The sequence below is a fragment of the Equus asinus genome, chromosome 4 (assembly GCF_041296235.1).
Source record: "Equus asinus isolate D_3611 breed Donkey chromosome 4, EquAss-T2T_v2, whole genome shotgun sequence".
NCBI lineage: Eukaryota > Metazoa > Chordata > Mammalia > Perissodactyla > Equidae > Equus > Equus asinus.
The window spans coordinates 106,365,886-106,393,044 of record NC_091793.1 but is presented as its reverse complement, the minus strand read 5'-3'; the positions used below and the strand labels follow the sequence as shown (position 1 = coordinate 106,393,044).

The window sequence follows — 27,159 nt, the reverse complement described above, 5'->3', positions numbered from 1 at the left end:
TCAAGCCTACGTAATCAGACTCCATCACACTTTATTACTTCTAACTAAAGCATGAGAAGTGTTTCCCTATTTGGTTTTCTTAAATAAGGAAAAACTTGTATTTGTATGGATATTTATTTGTACCTCATCTTGTTCTAGAATGGAGATAAGGTAACACTCAAAAATATTTATGTGGTAGATTGTATTTATGATCCCAATTGTTCACCCTTCTCTGTATCCATGCCCTTTGCTATGTGGTGTTACAGGTTTATCTTACTAAAGAGTGAGATAAGTTCATTTCTCTACCCTTGAATCTGAGCTTGGTCAGGTGACTTGCTTTGGCCATTAGGGTGTGGCAAAAGGCTCTGCATACCAATTCTGAGCATAGACCACAGGAAATCTTGCAGGTTTCCACTTACCGTCTTATGCCTGGAAACGTGCCTAGGCTAGCCTGCTGTCCAATAGAACTCAGCCATCCAAAATGCTCCAGTTAAGGCCAGTCTAGATCAGCCTAGATTAGTCAGATCCAGCCAACCTCCAGGCGTGTTAGTAAGCCCAGCCCAGATCAGCAGAGCCACCTTTCAACTTCTAGTCAACTCCTGACTATGGGAGTAAAAACTGATTGTTGTATCAGTGAGATTTTTTGACTGTGCATTACATGTTATTATTATGGCTATAAATAACTGACAAAATATAGAACGAATTTCACTGAGCAAGACTTTGAGTGCTCACTCTATTCCAGACACTCTTCTAGTTGCTGAGGCTACAGTGGTAATCAACGGAGACAAGGTCCCTCCTCTTTGCAGAGATTACATTCTACAGAGGGACACAGGCAGAAAAACAATGTGTACAAGATATTTTCAGATACTGAAAGCTACATGAAGACAATCAAGCTAGACGTAGAAAAGAGACTGACTGGGAAACAGAAGATGTGAAGCACGACATGTGGGGTCAGGGAAAGGGGACGTTTTGGTGTGGCATCACTTTTGATTTGAGAAGGTGACATTTGGGCTGGTACTTTATAAAGGAGTTGGCCATGCTCAGATCTGACGGCAGATCATTCTAGAAAAGGAAACAAGAGTACTAAGTAAGACTCTAGGCTGGTGTTGTGGGTTGAATTGTACCCCCAAAAAATATGTTCAAATCTGAACCCCTAGTACCTGTGAACGTAACTTTATTTAGAAATAAAGTCTTTGCAGGTGCAATCAAATTGAGATGAGGACATAATGGATTAGGGTGGGTTTATAAGAAAAGGTGCCGTATAGAAAGAGGGAAATTTGGACACTACCCAGGGACACAGACACACACACAGACAGAACACCACATAACATGAAGCTTAGCAATGCATTTAGAGGCCAAGGAATGCCAAGGATTGTCAGCACTCACCAAAAGCCAGGAGAAAGGCATGGAACCACTAGATTCTCCCTCAAGAGACTCCAGAGGGAATCAACACCGCCCAACACCTAGATTTCAGACTTTTGGCCTCTAGAACTGTAAGAAAATAAATTTCTGTTGTTTTAAGGCAACCAGTTTGTGGTACTTTGTTACAGTAGCCCTAAGAAAAGTGCACAGCTCAGAACAAGTCTAGCGGACTCTGAGACCTGATAGAAGACTCCTGAGCTTGAGCATACCGAATGAGGAGGACAGTGCAGAAGATGAAGCGGAAGCGATAGGCAGGGGCTCCATCATTTGGGGAAACAAGCTATGGTTTGGTTTTAAAAGTAAGGAAAGAAGGAAATGAAGCTAAAAGAAAATAAAGAAAGGAAAGATGTAATGAAATCAGGAATAAATTTAAGTAAGCCAAGTATCCATGTCATGGATTCCCTTGTACTTGTTAGAGTTGGACTATGAATTTTGCCCTGAATTCTTTATCATCCTGTGCAGAGAGAAGCTCATGCAAAATGACCATAAGATAATAGCAAACTAGTATCCATTCTGACAATATAAAGTCTAAGTTCCTTGGCACGCCATACAAGTCCCTCTATGATTTATTTTTGCTTATCTTTTCAACATATTTTCATTCAATCTCTGATTTACATGTAAAAGTCATCATAGTTTGTAATGATTTTAATGCACAATTTTATTTCTCACTCCCATATCTACACATGCTGTTTGATGGAATAATTCACCACCATCAGCCCCACACTCACCTGTCTACTTCTCAATCTTTATTTCACTCATTCATTTAAAAATTGAGTTTCTTCTCTTTACCAGGCATCCTTTAGCATTGACGTATAGTAATAAACAAAGTAGATATATTCCCCTTTTTCACAGAGCTTTGGTTTAGCAGGCGAGGCTGAAAAATAATTAGATAATTAAGTACAATTATGCCAAGCGTGATGAAAGACAAGTTCAGAGTGTAAGGCAGGAAGAACCTGACCCAGTCTTGGGAGCTGAGAATTGGCTTCAAGCTGAGAAACAACAGATAAAAAGATTTAGCTAGACAAAGAATGGGGTGAACTTCCAATCAGAGAAAGCTGCACGGTGAGCGCCCTGTGAAATGAAAAGGAGTGTTTCATGTTCCAACAACCTAAAGAAAACTGTTCTCTTTTCTCTCTCTCTCTCTCTTCTGTAACTCTTTCTCCCTCCCTTCTTCTCTTCCCCCACCCCTTTGGCTGTTGATTTTCATTTCCACTCAAAATAAGTGCTATAGCATCATTTATTATTTGTGTAGAAAGATATTTAAGATAAGTCTTAGTATCTTTATCTGTTAAATAGGAATAATAATAGTGCCTAACTCCCAGACTGTGATGAAAATTTAATGTGATGATGTGGCAATGCCTGGCATGTCATGAACACTCAAAAAATTTAACTAGTACTCTATTTATTTGTGTATTTATCACTGAGCATTAACTATGTGTTTTATGTGCCAGGCCCAGTGTGGAGGTCTTTATATGGATATGGTCTTATGTAACCCTCAGAGAGGCGTACAAGGCAGGTGGTATTGTTCCCATGATGAGAGAACTAGAGCCTGGAGTGATTAAGTAACTTTCTCACATTAACACAATTAACAAACTTCATCTACCTTGAAAGCCTAGGCTTTTAAACCCTACAGTATGCTTCATCCTTTCATAGAGCTGTTTCTTTCATCTTCTTTTTAAAAATGGAAAGGTGTTCTTTAATACTGACACTAAACTTATTTGTTTAACTTGGTTTAGATATAGAAATTTTAAACTTAAATGTAGGAGAGAAACAAGATAAGATTGCATTATTCTACAGCTCATTCCTAGTGATACTACAAAGTTACACCCCTGGGAAAAAGGACAAAAAACAAAGTGATTGAAAGTAGAATGTCATAGGAAATAAATAAATCAGTCAAAATAGAGTCATAGTGTTTTTAATTCCTGAGAACAACAATGTCTTTGCCATCTCAGCTTGATGATCATTTTCCAAATATGTATAATATAGGAGGCTTCCAAAAACCTGTAGGGTAGATCATTAAAAGCTACAATTAGCCAGTGGCCATCATTTCAGCCTTCTGTCACCATCCTCTTCCTTCTCCAATTCCCACGAAGCTGATGCTTATGATAACATCCCTTACTGTGGGCAGACGGCCTAAGAGGTCAGGAAAAGCAATTGTATCAATTGGGTCTCAGTTTACAGTTGACTGATGGTTTGCTGCTGATACATATTTTTTTGGATGTCAACAAATCAGAAGTACATGTGGTTGGCTGAATCTCCAGATAATATTGCCTTTCTTTCAACGGTGCTATTGAAGCAAAGAATGTAATAAATTCTCTGATAAGAACCTGGAGTGCAAGTTATCTGTGTTCATTAAGTCCAGGCATTTTGTGCATCAGTTGAGTTGGGGTACACTCCATGTTTTTATCACATTACAACGTCTATGGTAAAAAAGTACCATAAATAGTAATAAAATCTCCAGACAAGAATTTGTCAGTGTCGGCCCATGATTGGTACAAGTTGAAGAGGAATTTTCACCTGTCCTCAACCTCTGCCTTCTTTATAATAGGTATTGGTATCTCCAGTCTACACTCTCATTATTAGCAGCCATCTAGCTTGGAGGGCCCTGCCGTCTCCATAGCTCTTACGGCTCTAACAATTAGTCAATTTACTCCCTGGCCTCCAATACTTTTACTCTCAGATTTTCAAGGAAAAGTCAGAAATATTGTCAGATGTTAGAGGCTGGAGATTATTTTCTTCAAACTCCTACAGTTTCCCCAGAAGAGCATAAAAGGGCAATTGACTCCACTTTCCTCAACATTCCCATGTAATACAGATTTTCTTCTGAGACCCAGGAATTAGAGATAAAGAGCAGTATGGAAATTCCTCGGGACGTCCTCTCAGGAATTATAGCTGAGGGGAAGCAAGGGAAACAAGGTTGGGCAGAGGTTGAACTGCCGTGCAGTTGCAACAGCAGCATCACTCAACTCAGGGCAACTTCTAGCCTCTATCAAGGCAGAGGGACTGGGCCTTTATACCCTGACATTAACCAGCCACTGGCCATGGGCTGCCTCTGGGGAGGGGCCACACCTTGAGTGAGACTGTTCGCTGCAGTCAAGAGTAATTCCCATATAGGATCACAGCTATGAGCCATCAGCAGCCCATAATTCCTGTAACTTAGGGAACCAGTCCATTGTTCCTGAAGAGGGATGGTAACATGCCGCAGTATCCTCTACACGTTACTAACTGTGATACACTGGATCCTGGGTACACCAGAAGTTTATTCTCTTCTTTGTGTTTTGCTACCAAATATGGATCCCTAAAGTGACATGCATAAGTCAAGAAAATAATTATATGTAATGTGATACTGCTAAATAAAATTAAGTTGTAATTTCTCAATTTAGAAAATTAGCAATACATAGCTATACCTATCTATCTACATATATATATATGAAAGTAAAAATTGACAGAAGTTTTTTTCCCATTAAAGACATTACTTTACTCTGAGATTATGTTCTCTGTACTCCTTTGGTTTAAAATATGGGTTTTAAATATCATATTTGGATTTTTCTTTGATGACAACACTATGTTGAGTCCCTACATCTAAATTTCTTCCTAAACACTTCCACTTGGATGTCCCACAGCATCTCAAACTCAATGTGTATAAAACTTTACTCATTGTCTTCCCACATTAAATTTACTTCTTTTATAATACTAACTCTTTTGGGGAGAGAGAGGAGGGTTGTTAATAAAATCATCATTGCCATCTGTTATCACCTATGTCAAAAACTTTTGGTTTATCCTAGATACCTCTATCTACTCTCCTATTGGGTTCCAATAAATACTTACTTCCTTTCAATTTTACTTAAAGGAAAAAAAAAATCTATCGGTTCTGACCATACCACTCTTTTTTTACTTTGTTGGTTTCTGTAGGTCTTTGTTTTTTCTCCTCTGTATTATCATTCAACCCATCCTTCACAGTGTTGTTAGAGTAATATATATTTTTCTTTTTTAACAGGAGCAATGCTTCTAAAATTCAAATATGATGGTGATAATTCATATTTTCAAAAATTTAAAAAGTCACCTTCTGGATTAAGTCAAAACAATTTAGCAGGTATATTCAAGATCTTTTATGACCTCATCCCTCCTTCTCTCTTGGCTTCTGTTCTCTCATTCACCAAATGCTTCCTAAACTTCGTCCAGACAGAAACTGAAGTTATCTGTAGTTGCACAAAGGGCTCTGTCTTTGCACACAATATTATCTCTGCCTAGAGTGTCTTCCTCCTCCAACCCCACCCACCTAACTAATTCATGAACCACTTCCCAGGTCCAGCTCAAGCATCACTTTTTGGGGAAGCATTTGCTGGCACTAAACAAACAATTACAATAAAATGTGATAAATGTTGATAAGGAGAAGTTCAAGGTATAATGGAAGCATCGAGGAGGGGAATTTAACCCATACTTAGCAGGTCAAGCAAGGTTTAGAGCGTGTGATACCTAAGATCTGCTGGATAATAGAAGTAGGTTAAGTGCAGGTGTTGAGGCAGAGTGCCCCATCAGAGGAAAGTGCAAAAGCAAAGGCCTTGCCACCAGAGACAATGCATAAATTAAGGAATTTGACCTTCATCCTGAGGACCACTCTTTAAACAGGAAGTGTAGAGAATTGGTTAGAATTGGTAATGCCAAAGGCTGAGGGAGCAGTATGGAGCATGTTTCTATAACCCAGATAAAAGTTCATGCCATTCAAGCTAAGATAGTGGGAGTAGTAATGGAAATAAACAAAGAAATTTGAGAGACTTTGGTGTATATTTTGCCAAAGAAAGAAATGACAGAAGGAAAGAAACAAAGGAAGGAAGGAAAGAAGGAAGGAGAAAAAGAAAGAAAGAAAGAAGAAAGAAAGGAAGGAAGGAAGAAAGAAAGAAGGAAGGAAGGAAAAAGAAAGAAAGAAAGAAAGAAAGAAAGAAAGAAAAGAAAAAATCACACTCCTTGATTTCAGAATAAACTACAAAGCTATAGTAACCAAACAGCATGGTATTGGCACAAAAACAGACACACAGATCAGTGGAATAGAATCGAGAGCCCAGAAATAAACCCACACATCTATGGACAGCTAATTTTTACAAGACAGCCAAAAACATTCAATGGAGAAAGGAAGGTCTCCTCAATAAATGGTGTTTGGAAAACTGGACAGCCACATGCAAAAGAATGAAAGTAGTCCATTATCTTGCACTATACACAAAAATTAACTCAAAATGGATTAGACTTGAATGTAACACCTAAAACCATAAAACTTCTAGAAGAAAACATAGGCAGTATGCTCTTCAACATCAGTCTTAGCAGTATATTTTCAGATAATGTGTTGGACCAGGTGAGAAAAACAATAGAAATAATAAACAAATGGGACCACATCAAAGTAAAAGGCTTCTGTACAGCAAAGGAAACCATCAACAAAACGAAAAGACAACCTAACAATTCGGAGAAGATATTTGCAAACCATATATCTGATAAGGGGTTAATATCCACAATATATAAAGAACTTATACAACTCAACAACAAAAAACCTAATAGTCCAATTAAAACATGGGCAAAAGATCTGAACAGCCATTTTTCCAAAGATGATATACAGATGGCCAACAGGCACATGAAAAGATGTTCAACATCACTAATTATGAAGGAAATGCAAATAAAAACTTCAATGAAATATCACCTAACTCCTGTCAGAATGGCTAGAATTAACAAGACAGGAAACTATAACAATTGGAGAGGATGTGGAGAGAAGGGAATTCTCATACACTGCTGTTGGGAGTGCAAACTGGTGCAGCCACTATGGAAAACATTTTGGAGATTCCTCAAAAAATTAAGAATAGAACTATCACATGATCTAGCTATTCCACTGCTGGGTATCTAGCCAAAGAACATGAAAACACAAATGTGTAAAGACATGTGGCCCCTATCTTCACTGCAGCATTATTCACAATTAGCCACGACTTGGAAGCAACCTAGGTGTTCATCGAGGGGCAAATGGATAGAGAAGATGTGGTATATATACACAATGGAATACTACTCAGCCATAAAAAGATGAAATTTTGCCATTTCTGACAACATGGATGGTTCTTGAGGGTATTATGGTAAGCTAAATGTCAGAGGGAGAAAGTCAAATACCATATGATCACACTCATAAATAGAAGATAGCAACAACAAACAAACACATAGAGACAGAGATTGGATTAGTGGCTACTGGACAGGAAGAGGGGCAGGAAGAAGGCAAAAAGAGTGATTATGCACATGTGTGTGGTGATGGATTGTAATTTGTTTTTAGGTGGTGAACATGATGTGATTCATGTCCACAGGGACCAAAATATGATGATGTGCACTTGAAATTTACATAATGTTACAAATCAGTGTTACCTCAAGAAAAGTGGTGACAAAATTAAAAAAAAAAAAAAAGATGAGTTTAGGAGGCCTCAGAAGACAATGAAGGCCGTGAAACGAAATAGACTTTCCTGGAGAGCTGTAGGCGTGTCTCTTCTGAAGAGTATGTGTCCCCCATGGATACCATCACCCACCTGCTGTCAATGCTACTCAGACTGTGCGTCAGTTCTACAAGCATTGCCCTGTTCCACTCCTTGGATTCCTGTCTAGCTAGTGATTCTATCCGGTATCTCTAACCACCAGATCTTGAATTTCCTCCAACCTATTTTATTGTAATGGAAGAAGTAAAAATGACTTGCTCATAAATTCAAAAATTTTATGTGAGATATTTAAAATCAATTATGTTTCACAAAAATTTTAATTACACTTAAATTTTCCTAAAAATTTTTTTTAAATATCTCAATTTCTACACCTCTTTCTACTATCCTTCTGTTTTGTTTCAAATTTTTATATATCACTGAGATGCTTGTTTTGTTTTGTTTTGCTTTGTTTTAAATCAAGAGAATAGAATACAAGGTTATATGATTCAAGGAAGGCTTTCATAGCAAGTGTGGACCCCTTAAAATATAAGTTAAATGGGGGCTGGCCCTGTGGCTGAGTGGTTAAGTTCACGTGCTCTTCCTCGGTGGCCCAGGGTTTTGTCAGTTCGAATCCTGGGCGCAGACATGGCACTGCTCATCAAGCCATGCTGAGGCGGCATCCCACATGCCACAACTAGAAGGACCCACAGCCGAAAATACACAACTACGTATCATGGGGCTTTGGGAGAAAAAAGGAAAAATAAAATCTTTGGAAAAAAAACAACTCCTAGAAGATAACACAGGAGAAAACGTAGGTGACTGTGGGTATAGGATGCCTTTTTGGATACACACCAAAGACACTATCCTTTAAAGAAAGAATTGATAAGCTGGACTTTATTAAAATTAAAAGCTTCTGCTCTGCAAAAGATAATATCAAGAGAATTAGAGGAGGAGCCACAGACTGGGAGAAAATACTTGCAAAAAACACATCTGATAATGGACTGTTATCTAAAATACACAAAGAACTCTAAAAACTCAACAGTAAGAAAACAAACAACTCTATAAATAAAAAACACCTTAACAGACATCTCACTAAAGAATATATACACATAGCAAATCAGCATATGAAAAAATGCTCTACGTAATATGCCCCTGGGGAAATGCAACTGAAAACAACAAGATACCACTACATACCCATTATAGCCAAAATCCATAACACTGTCAACACCTAATGCTGGTGAGTATGTGGAGCAACAGGAGCTCTCTTACTTTGCTAGGGGGAATGCAAAAAGGTACAGCCACTTTGGAAGACAGTTTGGCAGTTTCTTACAAAACTAAACACACTCTCAGTATACGTTCCAGCGATCATACTCCTTGATATTTACCCAAAGGAGTTGAAAACTTACTAAAACCTGCACATGGATGTTTATAGCAGCTTTATTCATAATTGCCAAACCTTCAGTAGGTGAATGGATAAGTAAAGTGTGGTACAGCCAGACAACAGAATATTATTCAGCACTAAACATAATGAGCTATCAAGCCATGAAAAGACACGGAAGAACCTTAAATGCATGTTACTAAGTGAAAGAAGCCAATCTGAGAAGGCCACATACTGTGTAATTCCAACGGTATGGCAAAACTATGGGAACAATAAAAAGATGAGCAGTTGCCATGGGTGGAGGGGCAAGGGGAAAACAGAATAACCAGGGGCCGGCCTGGTGGCTCAGCGGTTCAGTTCGCACGTTCCGATTTGGTGGCCTGGGGTTCACCGGTTTGGATCCTGGGTGCAGACATGGCACCGCTTAGCAAGCCATGTTGTGGTTGGCATCCCAAATATAAAATAGGGGAAGATGGGCATGGGTGTTAGCTCAGGGCCAGTCTTCCTCAGCAAAAAGAGGAGGATTGGCAGCAGATGTTAGCTCAGGGCTAATCTTCCTGAAGAAAAAAAAAAAGAATAAGCAGAGCATAGATTTTTAGGAGAGTGAAAAATCCTCTTCATGATATTATAATGATGGATACATGTCATTATACATTTGTCCAAACAAATAAATGTAAAACACCAAGAGTGAACTCTAAGATAAACTATGGACTTTGGGTCATTATGATATGTCAAGGTAATGGTAACGGATCCTTGGTAATGGATGGCAAAAAAAAAAAGTTGCCATTCTGATGAGTAATGTTGATAACGGGGGAGGTTATGCATGTGTGGGGGCAGGGGCTATATGAGAAATCTGTGCCTCCCTCTCAATTTTGTTGTAAACCTAAAACTGCTCTAAGAAATACAGTCAAAAACAATCAATGTAAAAGGTTTTTAATGACTTTCTAAAACATTTGACTTATTTTGAACACCAGGTGGCAGTAGATGTAGCATTTATCAAAAATGAATGAGGGAGGAGGAAACTGATTTTGAACTTTATAATGCAAATTAATAGTATGCACAGAATGCCCACTGTATGCAGTGTGCTAGAATTTGTACTGGGTTACCTCTGAAGAAAATAGTCATAATCCAGTGCTCTAAAGATAATTTCATAGTAGAGCCTATGGCTTCTATTCATTTAAGTCTCATTTGATGACTCCTCTTAAATTGCGTCAAAAGACATTAATTATTCATTTTGGCAACACCTTGCAAAAGTGGCTGTCATAGAGAAATATGAATATACATTGCTCACAAAAACAATTCCCCAGTAGGCAGTATGTTTCGATGAAAAAATGTTTAATTTAAATTTCACTTAGAAAATTGCACATATTCGTATAAAAGAAACAGATCTAAAAGGTTAGAGAAGAAAGCAACTTGAAAATAATTTAGTACAAACCTTCCCATTTACAGAAAAGAAAACAGCAATGCACTGAGCTTGAGACACGCCCCGTGAAAGACACAGCAGTAACTGGTAGGTGAGTTCTGTGCCCTGCATTATACTATGATGCAGTTTAACCTCTCGGACGTGTTTGAGTTCAGTCTACAGGTTTATTTGTGAATAAATGCACTCCTGAGAGGTTTCCTTACTTCGTGTTTATATTGTTCTTCTACATTTATTAAATTTTATTTTCAATTCATAATTATAACGTAGCCTGGCCAATATTTTCATTTCTTTCAAATGTGTGTATTGTCTTTATGAGACATAACGGCCACTTGGCTATGGAGGTAATGTACTTGGTGCTTAAGCACACAGGATCCTGAGCCTGATTACTTAGGCTGACACCGTGGCTCATCCACACATTAGCTGTGTCGCCTTGGGCAAGTTGTTTACCCTCTCCCATTTTAGTTTTCTTTCCTGCAAAAATGGGGGTGGTAATATTACCTACCTCTAAGAGTGCTATGTGGATTAAATGGGTTTAACAGTATAGTTTTTTTTAATAGTGTAATTTATTTTATTTTTATTATTTTTTTGAGGAAGATGAGCTCTGAGCTAACATCTGCTGCCAATCTCCTCTTTTTGCTGAGGAAGACTGGTCCTGAACTAACATCCATGCCCATCTTCCTCTACTTTATATGTGGGACGCCTGCCACAGCACGGCGTGCCAAGCGGTGCCATGTCTGCACCTGGGATCCAAATCAGTGAACCCTGGGCCGCCGAAGCGGAACTGTGCGCTTAACCGCTGCGCCACCGGGCTGGCCCCAACAGTAAAGTGTTTAAAACAACGCCTGACCCATACTAAAACTCGAACAAGTGTTATCATTAATCTCAATGGCAAGAGTCAAAATAATTTCAAGAGGTAAACCTAACTAGGTTTTTGAATTTTTCATAAAAACACACAAACCATTTTCAAAAATATAGTATTATTTACCATTCAACCTATCTTCACTACATTTCACATAATAATGCATTCTCAGAATATCAGCATGTTGTTTGGAATAGTTAGCTAATTCAGACATTGCTAAAACGGGCCGAAAATTTAAAAATTTACCATAACTTATTCATCATTATACAAATATAACCCGCTTTAAAGAAATCTGATTTCTTTCTTTCTGTTTTTGGATCTTTCCTCACTGCTGTAAAAATTTGAGTCTATTTACTGAATTGCTTAAAACACAACAAGGTAAAATTTTTTAATGTCAAAAACTCCCCCAGAATAATGGTAATCTAATCGGTTGAAAATCTGGGATTTCAAAGATAAGCCTTAACTGATTATTATTTACATGATAAAATGTCGTGTGGGAATCTTGGAAGAACAAACTTAGTCCTTAGAATATGGGATGTAGAAATAGCAACAAGTCCTCACAAACGTGTCCAAGCTCCTTTGAACCCTGGGCCCAGCAGACTGCCCCAGCCCCACCCTGCTCTCGGGGCTTCTAAATCTTTCAGAACTGTTGATCCAAAGCTGGGAACATTTACTCTATTGTTTCCTCCTTCTCAAATGTCCCATCCCCATCTTTGCTTTGACATCTTCTGCTCTGCTGAAACTCAGTTCTTCCCATGTCCTAGTCCACACGCTCAAATTTGCCAGCACTCCACTTCTGACAGAAATCAGAACAACCACAAAATGATGCCTCTATTTCCAAACCACATTTCATGTCACATAATGAAAGTTCCAATTTAGTAAAAATACTAGAAGTAATACATTGAAATAGCTGTTTCAATGAGCTTGGGGAAATCACATCTTGATTTTACTAGTGATAATTGCTGAAATATTTTAAAATTTCCCTTCTGGAGCTCTCTTCAGGACCTCTTTTATATATCTTTAATAAAGAAAATCGCTGATCCTTGAGGGTGAACTTGATAATTATAATATGCTAGGCAAATATAATACATTAAAATACTTGTTACGAAGTTAAGGATGATCACAGCTCCCTACAAATTATTGTAATTCATAGGGATTGCAATCATTGTGTTAATGTAATTATTATTGTTGCATTAATATTATTAATACAATAGTTATAATTATTAATATATTATTAAAAGTATTATTGCATTGATATTTTATTGTTTCAAATAATAGTGATATATTTATTTATACAGGTGAATAAAAAGTCTAGAAAGACAGCAGTCAACTTGTTAGTATGTGAAGACTGGGATTACAGGGGTCATTACTTTTCTATTTTGCATATACATATATATTCCTTAAATATCCTTCCAAGTGAATATTGCTTTTAAGTTCAGTGAATTTTCATTTCTGATACTGTATTTTTGATACATAGAAGTTCCATTTTGGTGGGGTTTGTATCTTCTGTTTCTCTCCTTATGGTGTTCAGAGTTTTCTGTACTGTCGTGAGCATACAGAGCACACTTATGATATGGAATCTAATATCCTAATTTGTAAATTCCCTTGTCTTTGCCATTTCTTGGTCTGTTCCTTTGACGGACTCTTCCCTGGCTGTGGCTCACATTTTCCTTCTTCTTTGCATGTGTGGTCATTTTTTAAATTGGGTGCCAGTCAGTGTTAATTTTATGTTGTTGGGTCTTTTAGAAAGTGTTGGATTTTATTCCAGCTAGCATTAAGCAAGGAGAAACCAGTTGGGTCCTTTTAATTCTTGCTTTTAAGCTTTGTTAGGGTAAATCCACAGCAACTTTAATCTAAAGCTAATTTAGCCCCACTCCTAAGACAATATCCTTCTATGCATCCTACCCAAAACTCACACGGGACAAGCTCTTTCCACTTTGGCTGGGGGAGTACAAATTATTTCTAGCTCTGTGTGAGGTCCAGGAATTTTTTGACCTGCTGCTTTCCATTAGTTCCTTCCCTGGCCTTAGGTGTTTTGTTCTCACACAATTGCACATCAGTATCAACGCCAAACTTGAGAGCACTCCTCTGCAGACCTCTGCCGTCCTTGCTCTGTGCAGTTCCCTTCTCTCAGGTACTCTGTCCACAAATTCTAGCTGCCTCAGCCTCTCAAACTTTATTTTCTATCTTCTCGATTCAGGGAGCTTGTAGGGCTCTTTCTGGGTTTCCCACATCCAGTGCCACAGTCTGGAAACCGGTTTCCTTGAGTAAGCTGGCACGATCCTAGGATTCACCTTGTTTATTTCCCTTCTTTCAGGAATCAGCCTTATGTATCACGTTGCCCAAAGTCTAAAAACAAATGTTTCATATATTGTGTAACCTTGTCTAGCTTAAGGTTTTAGCAGGAAGGGGGTTTTGATAACAGCAGTTTTGATCAAAAAGCATTCCACAGAAAGTGCATCATCAGTAAAAGCGTTGTTCTGGTAAAGGACCCATTGGTGGGCTGTTTGACCTTGTGGGAAAAATTCTTCATGATTGATCAATCAATATTCTTACTAAGCATCTACTACATGCAAGAGAAAACACGTGTATTTTTCTTCACAAGGTTTGCTGGCACAAAAGCCCAGACCATGTCAAATTAGACCAGCAAACACTCTGATGCTGATACGTTTAGGAAATCACTTTTCTTCTGTTATTATGCATAATTTATCAATCTTTCTTATTATTCCAACCTACGTTTGAATCTTCCTTGTATATTGCAGCATGTTTTTAATTATAGTTATATTTCTTTTTAGTCCTACTTTGAAAACCTGCTTTTGAATCATACTTTTTTAGCTCTGTGTACACGAAAATCTTGTAGCTTTCTTCTTCCATTTTCACAACAGCATAATTGTTTTTTCTCTAATTCGAGTATTTCCATGTAGCAGATATTAGAAGATAAATGTATATTTCTAATTCTATTTAATGAGAAAAATAAACTCTATCAGTACTGTATTGTTTAATTTATTATCTTCATATTACTGTCTATTTATCTCTCCTCCAGAAACTATAGTTTTGAAAACTGGAGTAGTAATTGTGGAAGAGATGGAAGTGTGGATTTGCATGTTACCACTAAGTAAAATAAAATTCTTTATTCCTGTTCTGGTTTTGAAGTATAATATTAGTTAATTTCAAAGTATAAACACCTCTACTTTTTTCTACCCAAATAATAGAAGATTAGTTGTGAATAGTTTTAGTACATTACTGGTTGTTGGCTGGTTCAACCAGGTATCATTTCTGCCTCCTATAATTCAAGCCTACTCTTTAACCTTGCCAATGGCACTATCTACTTACGTCTACATGTGACACTACCACTTAGTATTTGGCAAACTCTCAGGTGCGTTTAGTATAATATTCAGTAATAGACTCAGATAGTCTTTTTCTGGATTTAAACAGAGACAAAAATCCCAGAGATGCCGAAAGAGCAATAAAAACAAAACTTCATAGATGAAAAGCAACAGATTACAAAATGCTTGGGAAAGTAAGAATGGCACAAAAAATAAATAGATGGAGGGTAAATAAATAATTGGGAGATGAAAGAGAATTGGGAAAATACTGAATAATATGCACCATGCTTTGTCAATGATCTCACAGGCAAAATCTCACCAGGGATCCCTCAGACAGCCAAGGAGGTTTTATTTTTGAAAACCCCTAACAAGAACCTAGGTACACTGAGAATAGTATGTATTTGTAAATGGACTCTTAGAGTGGAATATGTGTATACACACACACACTCATTGACAAAGCATGGTGTATATTATTTATTATTTTCTTATTGGCAGGGGAGAGGGATACCAAATTCCTTTCTTACCACACTGGTGGGAAGTACTTTTTCATCCACTATTAAAAATTGCTTCACTTCATTAAACCACTGGATGACCCAGCCTAATATTCCGTCACTATCCCAAGTGATGTTAACCACCAAAGGTGATCCTAATTTCCTATAATAATTCTATATGGTGCCATTATTTATGGATTGATCTTGAATCTATTTTGTTTTCATTTTGCCTCATCTCTAGGAATAATAAATCCAATAAGCTCACTCTATATTTAAAATACATACAGTATCTGGTTGGTTATTGATTGCTTCTTTAAAGCTTGAGTATTTTGGAATTTGTTGAGCAAATCTGTACTAATCATTTGAACACATTTTATAATTTTAGAGACATTGACCATTTTTTTAATTGTCTTAAGCAGCTAGAGGTTTTATGTTCTAATTTATCTTCTCAAGGAAAAAAGTGACATGGATTTAAAATCCTGTGAGTTCTAATTATTCTAAATGTCATATCGATTATTCCCTGATACGATGGAGATTGGATGTCAGAAAACTGTAAGAAAAAGGGTTGACTGAGCTCATTTTACATCTCAGTGCATCAGACAATTTAGTTGAAGGGGGTCTTCAAGGTGGCAAAAAAAGAAAGTGGCATTGATTGCATCTAATCAAAAAGGCTGTCACTCCTAGTACAGTTGAACTCTTGCTCCTTTGTCTGCAACCAGTCACAGAAGAGAAGGTGAGCTGGCCATGATGTGGCGTTGAGAATTACTCACTAGTGACCCAGTTCACCCTTCAGTGGACAGCCTCAGAAACTAAGTTTCCTTGCTTCAATAGCATATCTTACAAGTCAAGAATATAAGGTCCAAAGCCCCAGGGCAAACCTCTGAAGCTCGGTAAGCAGCAGAGAAAGGTAAACCCTGGGGCTTAAAATCCTGTATTTACACTGTCATTTACACAATATAAGGTTTGGAAGCAAATTAACACTACAGCTGCCAATGTCCATCACTCATATATATACTGCAAAGTGATCTGCCTGTTTCCAAGGCTTGAATCCAGTAATCCACCCTGCCCCAACCTAATCCTTTGATTTCTCCCCTTGGTGGAAATTTCCTGTTTGTCTTTGAGAAAGATAATTCAATCCTGTTTTCATTGCTCTTCCTGCCAGCAGGCTGCTGTAGAAAACATACACACACAACACACACCCCGTACAAAAGGATTTATAAAGATTTCTTTTCACAGTCGCTCCTACCCAGCTGTTAAAACTCAGAAGCGATGACTGATGGTGTATCCAAATGAGCGGGTCCCAGGTCTGGGAAGGCATCCTCTCTACTCCAATCTCCCTCTCCACCCACAACAACCTCTGACTCTTCACTCCACCTTTGAAAGAAAATTCATTCCTTGCCTGCTTGGAAGACTCGGCAATCCGATCGATCTATTATAAAAAAGAAAAGAAAAATCGCAGCCTAGAGACAGGTCTTGCGCGCCACTGCCCCAGTCTCCGTGGGCAAAGCCCCAAGCAAGGAACCAATTCCCAGTCTTGAATCCTCAGAGCCCAGGGCCCAGGAGGCACTGGCCGGGCCTTTGCCATTGGTCCCCACCTCCTCCGCCCGGAGTTCTCCGTCTGCTCCCCACCAAGCCATACTAAGTGGCTTCTCGGAAACGTTAGCAGATTCTGCTGAGCAGGAAGGGAGGAAGGGGTGATGGGGGCGGGGGTGAGGTAAGGGAAGGGCTCTTCTGGCTGCAGGACACACACACACACACACACACACACACGCCCCACCCAACGGGGTATCCGCGCATGGGAAGTCGTGCGACCCCCTCCTCTGCCTTCTACTAGCGCACTGGATGCAGCATGCAGCATCTCCACCACCGCGCCCCTAGGCGGGTCCCCGCCCTGCGCCGCCAGCCGAGAGATACGAGAGGGAGGAGGTTGGGGCGAGGGCGGGGAGGGAGGAGTGGAAGGAGCACCTCGGCGCTGCTGCCCGCGGGAGGCGGGGCTGCCGCTGCCCTGGGCGCGCCCCGGAAGGAGGGGCGCTGTCTCCACACCGGCCCTCGCCAGCGCTCCGGCGGCGGGTGTCTGGTTTCCAGTTGCGCCCGCTGGGCTGGCTGGGGCTGGGCTAGCTTGAGTGCCGGTGGCTGGTAGGAGCAGGCGCCCGCTGAGCAACAGGAGCCCAAAGAAAGAGGGAGAAACAGCAGCAGAGAGAACGCCGGGCGAGAGAGGCCGGGAGCGAGGAAGGGTCCCTGAAGCCCGCGCCCTCTCCTGGGGCCAGGTGCTGCGGGCTCTCTGGGTGGGCATGATCGGCGGGCAAGCTTGCAAGTAAGTGCCTTTTCTCTTGCTCCTCCGGTTGGCGGGCAGGGAAGCCTCCAGTCTCTCGCCAGTGTTCTCTTCAACCGCCACACCCACCTGTGTCCATTTTCACGTCTCTGGGTTTTGGCCACCCGGTGTTACGCCACCTGGAAAGTAGGGGAGAAGCTGGGCGGGGAGGTCCCAGCAATTGGAGCAAGAGGAGCTGGAAAGGCAACTATTCCTATTGTAAGGCCGGTCTTTTGCTGGTTTTGACCCTGTGGATTTGCTGGCGGGTTCTGAAAATGTGGAAAGGCAAGGCACCTATACCTGATGGTTTCCAGTCTGTTGTTTCTTTCTGTCTACGCTAGCAGAGTTGTTGGGTGGGTTTAGGTTCCAGGGGCAGGTCGTATTCTTTACGAGCAGAAAGCATGTGTTGTATTTCCCATCTGCAAAGGTGAGTGTGCAGAATCAGCAGAGCTGATACTACCTGTGGGGCCCGCGGAGCAGTGCCGCACCCCACCGGAGCACACAAACACACATGATTGACAAGCCGGCTTAGCCCCATTTCGCGACACAGTTTATTTTTTTCAAACGAATGAACGTTTTCTAAGGAAATTCAGGTAAGATTCAGAATCATTTTAACTTTTTATCGACTTCAACTGAAACTGTCATTTACTTTTAGAAAGAAATAGGTATTTTCATTACTTGTATTAAATAATTAAAAGATCAAAGCAAGATTACCAAACTAGAAACTTATAATGCCAACTTTTGTGATTAGAGGGAACATTTTACTCATTATTTTAGTATTTTTTTATTACAGTTGCAGCCTTCGTAGTCTTTTATATCTCCTCTGAAGCTAAGAGCAATTTTTAAATGAGAGAAGGTGAGGGGAGTTTTTAAAAAGCTCACTTCAATAAAATAAAATCAACATAAGCTTTTAAAAGAATGGTGGATTTTCAGTTTCTGTGTGTCAGTGTTGGGAGCTTCAGTTCTTTTCAGAAACACAATTAATGTTCTTCTCTATTTCTCCTGCGTCCCAGTGGGCAGGAGAAAGACATTGTTGTTTTTCTTTCTTTCTTTCTTTTGGTAATTTAAAGTATATTTTCATGATTTTTGCTTTAACATCAATAAAACCTCTCTCTATAGAATCTGCAAACCAAATACAATTATTAAATAGTTTATTTTATTGGAAAGTCTTCTAATTCTTTTTCCATTGTTTTTAAAAATTTAAATAAGCATTCGCTTTCTTAGAAACCGTGGTAGGTAGGATTTTTGAAACTTTTTGTTGATTATTTGAAATCTGATCTGATCCCTATGTATGGAATTATCATGACTGTTAGAATAACTTATTCATAACAAAAGGGAGACAAAATATGAATTTGATGTAATGGAGAGTGTCCCCTCTGTTTAGACAACTGATAATAGTCTTGCCTAAGATAAGTTTTTGTATTGTGTAGATGTTTAAAATACCTGTCTATTGGAAATTCCCCTTTAGAAGGGAACCACTGTGCAGTCCTGGGACACAGTGGCATATTTTTAGAAAGGCCGGGTATACAGTATGCCATGATTCCTATGGCTTACGCGGTACCTGATGCTTCTACAGAAGAAAGATGAGTCAGGTCTGGCTCTCTGCCAAGAGCATCCTTGTGTCTCCTAGGACCCAGAGGTAATCATGGGAGTCCTCCTGTGGTAGTGCTTCTGTGTTTGCTACCTGTTGCTGAGGTGAGTTTTGGCAGCAAAGAAAAAGTAAGAAATTCAGAAGTGGAATCAGCGAGGTCCTATTCACCTTTTTCAATAAGACCAACCCACTTTCTCTTTGGCAAGGAAAGAAAATAGAAGCTTGCATTTTGCATGAATAAAAGAATTAATATTTATCTAATTTCTGTTCCCGTTAGATATATGAAAGAGTGGGAAGTGCTGGAAGGATTTGTATGGTATTTTTCTAATACGAGGCATGACTTTGTAAAGGAGCTTAAAGTTTATTAATGTAAATGGATCATTCTCAATGTCATAATGGTAATAACTTATGATTTTCCCTAAAACTGTCTCAGATCCTTTCCCCCAATCTTCATCATCTGAATAGATGTCTTCACCATCCGTCAAGTGTTGATTGCTCTCTTTCTTCCTCATGAGAGCATTTCATCCATATCCAGTCCATATTTAGATCTATCAGTCTTATCTCCCAATATCTTATCTCTGTGCAATTACAGTTCTCAGATATATCTCTCCCACCTTGTTTTCTTTATCCACACTGCCACCAGATTAGTTCAGACCATGATCGTCATTTACCTGGATTCCTGCTCCGGGCTTCACTTTAGTTTCTCTGCTTCCATAGTTTGCTCCCTTGCAATTCACTCTCCACACAAGGCAATACCATCTTACCTCTCCTTAAAAGCATTCATTGGCTCATGACTGCATAGAAAAAAGGAATAAATGCAGAAACACAGAAACTGATCAACAACAAATTCCTTCTGTCAGCATGCAGCTCCCTCTCTGATCTGGCCCTTTTCTACAACCGCGCCGAACCCGTCTCCCCCTCATTTATATGCTCCAGCCACACTGGTCTTTTAGTACCTGGGACACCTGGAGTAATTTCACTTCCTAAGGCCTTTTGAAATGCTATTCCCAGTGCCTGGACTGTTCCTTCTACTCTTTGAATGGCTAACTCCTTCTCCAACTTCAAATCTCAGCTCAAAGTTCTCTTCCTCAGAGAGACCATTCTTGATCACCTTCTTAAAGCTGGCTGTCATCTGTTAGTCTCTGTCTTGGTGTCTTGTTTCCTTCCTTCATAGTGCGTATTAGAGCATGCAGATATTTTGTGGATTTGTCTATCAAATGTTCCAAAGGAACAGAGACCAAGCCCTTGTCATTGACCAAGCTTCCAGAACAGTGCCTGGCATGAAGTACTGGGGGCTTCCTACGTATTTATGTAAATAATAAAGTACAAAGATATGACTCATTTCACCATGGAGCACATCAACCCAGTAAACTTTATGATTAAATTTCTTTTTTATTTGTTGAGTATCTGGTACATGTACAATCCTATACTATGATTTTGAGGAGGTAAAATTAAAATATCCTGAGATGTATTCCCATCTCTCAGCAGTGTAGGCAATAACGTGTTCAAAGGTAAGTAGATTATATCATGCGTTCTTAGGAAGGCAGTGACCACAATTGGATTAAAATATATTTTAAAGAAAAATTGGAGTATTTCTGCCAAGAAATTGACCTAAGCCAATATAACTTTAGTATGAATGACTCCTAAAATACAATGATGACTGTATTAGGTTTAAATCTGTATCCTTTACCAAGAATGTGAAGTCCCTCAATAATCGCTAAATTTAAAATATTGGTTTGTAATAAATATCGATACTTGAGTGAGCTCACTTGGTGGAAATATGAGGTGAAGCCATAGATCCAGTGCCTGCAGGTTTCAAGATGGTGTTTACTCCAGGCTCAAGGGGCAAATTATCTCGCAAATCCAAAGTGTTCACTAAGGAAGGCTCAGACAGACATTGTGGGCTAATCCATGAAGATCCATCAGTATTATTGTGGGCAGAGAGGGCTTCAAAATTCATGCTGGTTAATGATAGTATCATATTTATATTGGAATTTCTGCACGCGTGCGCACATGCACACACACACACACTCTTTGTGTGGCAATAAATCCCTCCATTATGTTTTTTGAGGCTGTACTTAAAGATGTTAAACAAACAAGTAGTTTTGCTATTAACATTTGGTTGAAAATTTAGCTTTCTGTTAGGTGACCAGTTTTGATTAGTGATATTTTTTGTGTAGCAAGTGACCCGCCACACTGTTGGGTGTTTTGGTAAAGAATTGGGCACTCATGTTTCTTCTTTAAGGACTAAACCATTTCGTGAATTGTCACCAGGGATTTCATTAGATTTTCTATTAGGGTGACAAGTTGTGGTTATTGTAATGTGTTAGAGTGCATCTGGGTACTGATTGAAGATGGCCCTCCATTTTAGGTCACAAACTAGCTAATTTATTCTTACACAGAGGTTTTAGAGCTTTCTTCTTCAGAACTATGTAGAGTTAGATTACCACTTAAGATAGCAAGGTCATAATAAAATGATATTATACAATTGTATAAAAATAATTTTCATGTGAGGATTTATGGGAGAGAGTTCACAGAATGTGGATAGACTACTTTTGTGGAATACGAGAGGAGTTTTGGTGTCTTGCCATCCTGCACAATGAAATTTCTTCACTGAAGCTTTAACTTACTCTTCCCTCTCGGCAGAGCTGGAAGGAAATGGCTTCAGGCAACAGGGAAAGCCATCAGCTTTTGGCTGCTAAAGGAGGAATGAAATTTGGAGGAATCAAACCCTTCTGGGTGATAAGGAAAAATGCCAGACCATGATAAAGAACGGAAGCAGGAGGGAATGCCTTGAACAGTGCCCATAAACATAATCTGCCACAGACAAATTTGAGTTGACATTATATATAGAATCAAATTATTTGATATCTTTTTAGCCCCACTGAGAAGAGTTCTTTCTTCTTTTCTCTTTAGAATAATAACTGTATTTTCTGTGAAAACATGCTGTTATTCTTTTAGATGTAGGAAATGGAATGCCCTTGGATTTTTAAAGTGATATAACAGGGAGCCAAAAATGCCATATATTTTTATTAAAATAGACCATTACTTTAATTGTAATTTCATTGCTATTCATTTTATCATTTCCTTTTGTTGTGTCAAGTGTTTGAGAGACTGCTGTTATTGATCATAAATTTCTTTAAAATGTCTCCTTGGATTTTTTACAAAGCTTTCGGAATCATTTATCAAAATAAGATAAAACTCTAATTGCACCTGTGATTGTTCATGTGGAAGTTTAGAGGGAGTCAGTACGTCCACAATGTCATTAACCTTCCATCTCTGCCCTACAGTGAATGCCCTTTTCCTTTCTTTTTTTCTATCTTCTTCTCTTCTACATCTCGTCTTCCAAACATTTGAAGTATAGGCTAGTAATACAAATTTTGCTGCACTATTAGGTCAAACTATTAATACAAATAACTGGAAAATTAGGCCTCTAAAGAGGAATTAATAAGATTAGATACATGCATTAAAATGTAAGTACAAAGACATTTCTATAGAGATTTTTAGTGAGATTTTCTATGTGTTCTATGCCAAACTGGACTTCCTGTGTCATCTGATTGAGTTTAGAAAGTAGGGATGATTTCATTGGATGTAGTGTCTGTCAACTGTACTAGTTGCTCATAAGCTATGTATCTTAGAATCTAATGTAATTATCTAAAAGTATGTCATCAGGGGCTGGTCTGATGGTGTAGTGGTTAAGTTTGGGTGCTCCAGTTTGGCAGCCCTGGGTTTGCCGGTTTGGATCCTTGGTCTGGACCTACACACCACCCATCAAGCTGTGCTGTGGTGACATCCCACATAGAAAGACTAGAAGGACACACAACTAGGATATATAACCATGTACTGGGACTTTGGGGAGAAAAAAAAGAGGAAGATTGGCAACAGATGTTCGCTCAAGGCCAATCTTCATCACCAAAAACAAATAAATTAAGAAATAAAAATATGTCATTTTCTTGAGGACCTATAATTTAGAAATGCAAAAAATAAGTAAATTTAAATATTCAGATCCATAAAGAGAAGTAAAATGAGACAATGATAGAAATGCTATATGATAATAAAATATCTGTTTATGTTTTGGTTTAAACTCCACTAAATGATTATTCTTTCAAGTCCAATAGACAGTACATCCTTTAGGGCTTAGGGTAAGGATAATTTATTAACTGTATGCACATTTTGATTAGGATAAGTAGAATTTTATTGGTAAATTGTGCCTTCACTTTCTCTGTGTGATGATTTAAAGTTAACATTCCATCTAGGTAGACATTATGGGAGCAATCTTTATAGATGATCCTTTCATGGAATAAAATATTACAAAGTTTAAGTGATGATTTTTCCCCCTTTAACATAATACATATTCTTGTTACCCTGGACAAACTTGTCTCCTGGTAATTCAGGTAGGAAGAAGGAAAATGGCATCCCCAGGGACCAACTGGGAACAAGGTTCTTACAGCCGTAGGAGATCACCCAACAGACTTTCAGGAATGAATATTTGTGGAATGGTCGTGCAGAGAGGCTCTCTGAAAATTCCTATCACATTCCTACTATATTTCAGAATCTATGTAAAATATTTTTATAAAGTACTAAAATCACAGAGGAATAAATTTGTATTCATATTAGTGTAGTGAAAAAGTGTTTTTCTACATATTTATTTTGCTGAACCTGTGGTCTTACTCAAATACTTTAACTTCTCAAATGTAACTTCATTGTCTATAAAATTGTCAGCATCTATTACTAAGGGTTGCTGTACGAATTAGGTTTAATATATATATTCAAAAAAGCCATTTTAATGTCTCACACATGATAAGGAGGTGTTCAATAATGGTAGCCAGATATTTGGTAACTTAATATTTATATTAATATTTATATAATAAATATATTAATATTTATAACCAAAATGTATTCTGATTATATTTTGAATACAAATGGTACAGCATCTAAAGTTCATCATTGTTACTTTTACTTTTAATTCTATTTCAATGAATACTAATAATGCAGTTTCCTCTGACTGTTTTTAAACACAGTTATACTTACACATCTCTAATAGAGGACCATTCCATTCTGAATTCTTTATAAGACTCTGTTGGGAAAGTTGTCAGTTATAGGCTATTACAAATAGTTTATACAAAGTGTCTAAAAACTTACCAGTAGGAAAACATGGGACAGACGTTCAAAAATCAAGAATTTGTTAACTATCGAGTTATATTTTCTTTATGTTTTTGAACCTGCTGTATCAGAATTCTGCATCGATGGAGAGCATTTCAGTGGAGGAGTTGACCTGCAAGATGTCCTATTAGTGCATCTTAAACAACTTGTATCTACTTTGATAGGAAATTTTTAAAAAGGCATATCATGAAATTTTTTCCTTATGTGTGAAACCAAACTTACTCCAGTAATTCAATCAGGAATTTCACTTTGAATTTTTAAATCAGCAAATAAGATGTCTGAGCCTGAGGGAAGCATTTGCCAATATGTCCATTCACTTTATTTCATTAGTGAGACATCAACAAAAATCAGAATCTGGTAAAGCAGATCATCACATTAAGGGTAATAACCGAATCATTTTTATTTATTATTTTCCTTAGCAATCCACAATTCTTCCTCACTTACAAAAAATAGTAGACTATGTGTTGTAAGAGGTGGGCCATGGAAGCATCATGAAGACAGAAAATGCATGTATAACTGGTACACTGCCATAAGGGAAAATATGGACAGCACAATTTACATCTTGTTAATATTACTGATAATAACTAATTGAACAGCCTCATTTATGGAAGTCTCATTTTTGCCCAGCAGACAGTAAGGGATTTGCAAATGCTCCTTTTAAATCCCCACGACCACCCTTTAAGGTGAGAAGACTGAGGCTCAGAAGTGACATAACCTTCCCAAAGACTCAAGTGGCGACTAAACCTGAGTGACATACACATGCTTTTTAAAGGAAAGAAAACCTTGTTTATCCCAAGAATATGGTTGCACATCTGCCGCACAGGTAGACCTGGTGGTTATATTACCACAAAAGCCTTTGATATGCGTAATGGAGCTGAAATAACCAATTAACTGTAGCAAGCTATGTAATTACAATACTAGAGAACAAGAAAAAGAAAAATTGAAGATTGTTACATGTAGATCTTGAATGCCGGTTCTTGGGAAGTACCTTTGTGTTAAACTGAAATTAAGATTTAGGAGGAAGTTTGAAAACATTATGACAGTAAGAAATGTATCTATACATTTAAAGTGTTTTTGAGGTTGTTTTAGAAGTTAAGTGACTTTTCTTTCCTGGTCTAAGGTTGTCATTGTACTATTCTGACTTGACTTGGCCACAATTAGAATATTTTGTTTGTTTCGTTATGAGGGAATCCAAATAGGAAAAAGGACTTTCCCAAGGTAAACAAGAGTTGAAAGAAAACGAGTAGTCACGGAAAGAGATATGTGCCTGAGATGTCGAGGGTGAAGTTTGTTCAGCTGTAAGTGGTGAACTGGAGAAAAAACAGGGAATGAAGTTGCACATATGAGATCTTGGGTGTTGGGGATGGAGAAGTAGAGAAAGCAAAGTGACCTTGTACAGGGTAAGGAAATAGGTCGACAGTGTTCATCTAAAGTGTTCTTATGTCCTAGAAGTTAAGAATACAGACATTCTTAATTAGAGGAGTACACATTTTTTTCGTACCACAAATTGATACGCTCAAATGTAACCTAAATCGTGGAACTTACAGTTGCAAAAAGCTAATGAATTATGTCAGTTAAGGTATTTCTTTAACATTAATGATTCAAGGTTTTAATGTTACTCTTAAGAATTTTAAGACATTTTTGGAAAATTAATTTATTTTACATTACCCTTATAATGATTTTCTAATGCAAAAGATTTTCTTTTAATATCTCTTATCTACTTAGACACTCTACTTTGAGTCGGATATAAAAACCATTGGAAATTGGACCCCTGAGTTCTATGATATGTCTCAGTCTGTTCTAGTGATTGTAGACTGGCAGGTTGTCCACTAGACTGTTAAGGTTTTAAGGGAGAACCATAGCTTGTTCATATTGGCATCCCTGCATGGTGCCTAACATACAGTCATTCTTAATACATATTTGCTGAAAAAATGAATCATTTATTGTACAACTATGTACTCAACTTTTTTTTCCCCCGGGGAAGATTAACCCTGAGCTAACATCTGCCAATCCTCCTCTTTTTTTCTGAGGAATACTGGCCCTGAGCTAACATCCGTGCCCATCTTCCTCTACTTTATATGTGGGACGCCTACCACAGCATGGCTTGCCAAGTGGGGCCATGTCCACACCCGGGATCCGAACTGGCAAACCATGGGCCGCCGAGAAGCAGAATGTGCAAACTTAACCGCTGCACCACCGGGCTGGCCCCATGTGCTCAGCTTTTACTAAAAATATCTCTTTTTCACTGAAACTTACTTTCTAAGAATGTAGGAGGACGAAGTTAACAAGGATTTTGTAATTTATGCTTCTCAAACCTAGCTTTTTACCATTATTGGTCTTGATGAAAGACAGTCATATTTCTTATTTCTCACTCAAGAAAGGCACAGCACTCCTGCTTATTTTCTGGAACCCACAATTTGGGTTCACCAATTATTGATGACAATTGCATAAATGAGACAAAATATTTTAACGTGTACTCAAGCTGATGCATTACAAAGCTGAAGCTCAAATCCTTTCCTAAAAGTGAGAGTCATCTGTTGGAGCATTTGCTTGCGAGGTGGACTGGCAGTCAGATGCTAAAAAAAAAAGTTAGAACTAAAATTTCCAACTGATTTGTCTTGCGCTGGTGATCCATCATTAAGCCCTGTCTGGTTGGCCTCCAAAAAGTATAGATCAGGAGTTGGCATCCAAGTTGGTCTCAATGCTATTGAGGTTTGTGGGGAGGGACAAGCTGGCAGAGATCCCAAGGGCGGTGGTAATGGGATGCTGAGTTGTTCCAGGTCAG

The 27,159-nt window shown here is 38.4% G+C and overlaps 1 protein-coding gene across 1 annotated transcript in view; it reads left to right on the top strand.

Annotated features, from left to right (window-relative positions):
* The first annotated feature begins 17,320 nt into the window (after positions 1-17,320).
* The window catches only part of SCN9A (sodium voltage-gated channel alpha subunit 9), a 168,903-nt gene continuing 159,064 nt past the window's right edge, over positions 17,321-27,159 (top strand). Inside the window, exon 1 of the mRNA XM_044768770.2 lies at positions 17,321-17,623. The gene's annotated coding sequence lies outside the window, so the exon portion shown is untranslated. The remainder of the gene's footprint in view (positions 17,624-27,159) is intronic.